The sequence below is a fragment of the Mandrillus leucophaeus genome, unplaced genomic scaffold, assembly GCF_000951045.1.
Source record: "Mandrillus leucophaeus isolate KB7577 unplaced genomic scaffold, Mleu.le_1.0 Scaffold95, whole genome shotgun sequence".
Taxonomy (NCBI): Eukaryota; Metazoa; Chordata; class Mammalia; order Primates; family Cercopithecidae; genus Mandrillus; species Mandrillus leucophaeus.
The window spans coordinates 3,184,325-3,185,967 of record NW_012110363.1 but is presented as its reverse complement, the minus strand read 5'-3'; positions in this window follow the sequence as shown (position 1 = coordinate 3,185,967).

Genomic DNA, 1,643 nt, shown 5'->3' with positions numbered 1-1,643 from the left:
CAGTTGTTAGTGGAGACTGTGGTGAAGTTTTATTGGGGACTGAGAGGCTGGATGGGCCTGTCTTCAGTCCTCGGTGATGGTAGTAGTGGATTGAAGGTGCCTGTTCTTGTGCCCTGGGGTGGTATATGCTGGCACCAGTATTAGCATGTCCAAGCAGGCTAAGTCTTGAACCTTCTGATGGCTTGCACAGGTACTGGGAACATTAGCAGTGGCCACATCAAAGGAAACCACCAACAGAGTGAAGAGACAAACTACAGAATGGGAAAAAATAATACAAACACTGTATCTGATAAGTGGTAAATATCCAAAATATATAAGAAACTTCATAACAAGAAAACAAACAACTCAATTTAAAATATGGGCACAGGACCTGAATAGATATTTTTCAAAACAAGGCATAGAAATAGCCAAATATATGCAAATACCACTAGCTGTGGTATGCAGGGGCCAAGCTGCTGGTGGAAGGCTCAGGTGCAGATGGCAGCAGCTGCAATGTAACAATGTTACTGGGAAGGGTGGGTTTGCTTTCTTTAGGATCAACCTTAGGTAGGCAGTGGGATAGGATGCGACATGGGCTTCACTTGCACCTTAGCCCACAGTATTCTGCAGCTCTGGCAGTTGCAGGCAGTGAAATTGGTCCTCAGGATGCATGAAAATTCAAGGTCACCTCTCTTCATGGAGGACTGGGTTTGCTGCCTGTGGCTGTCCCCTCAGCCTTGGTTGCAGAATCGGATGCAGTCCACTGTGGTCTGGGCTTTTAAAATAGTGTCATGCTACTGCTGTTTAGGATTTGGGGTTTGTGAAATCCAATGTGAGCTCTAGCTCTGGAGCAATGCCTTCAGGCAGTTTCTGGGAAGCTCTCTATGTTAGACTCAAGGCCCCATGATTGTCCAAGGTCAAGGAGCTCTCCTGTGGCTAGGATTGTAGAAGTCCAAGGCAAGGCGAGAATGTAGACCTCTGGGAGTCTCTCACTCACCCTTTCCCTGTACTGGGAAGCCTCTCCTGGCTGCCAGTCAGTCTTGGCCTATGAGGCTGCCTGGCTTCCCTCTTCTTCCTTGCTTTGGAGTTTCCTGACACCTCTCTGTTGAATTCCAGTGTTCTTTCTTGGATGATCTATTTGAAGTGTGACTATCGACTCACTATTTTTGTTCTTCTTAGTGGAGGAGGCAAGTAGAAAATACTTCTACACAGCCATCTCGAAGCCCTTTCCAGGTCCTTTTTTCTTAAACTTTTTAAAAATTGCTGATATGTGTGTCTTTTGATAGAGGGATTCTACTTGTAGTTACTACATAAAATCACTCAGACATAAATACTAGGAGATAGACACAAAGCTGTTTATTGAAGCTTTGTTTAAAATAATGAAAAATGTTTGAACAAGGTAAAGATTCTTAATTAAATAAAATGATACATGCATATGAGAGAATAGAGTACATATATACACGACTAGTTGTAAGAACACTGTGAGTACTACATATAGTTTATCATTTATGTAAATTTAAAAATGCTAATATTTATATATATTTTTTCTTTCAAATACTTTAATTTTTTTAAAATACAAGCAAACTAATCATGGATGACTCTAGGTGTGATTGCAGAGGACCAAGATAAATGATTGCAGGTGATCACAGCCTCAGATATACCTG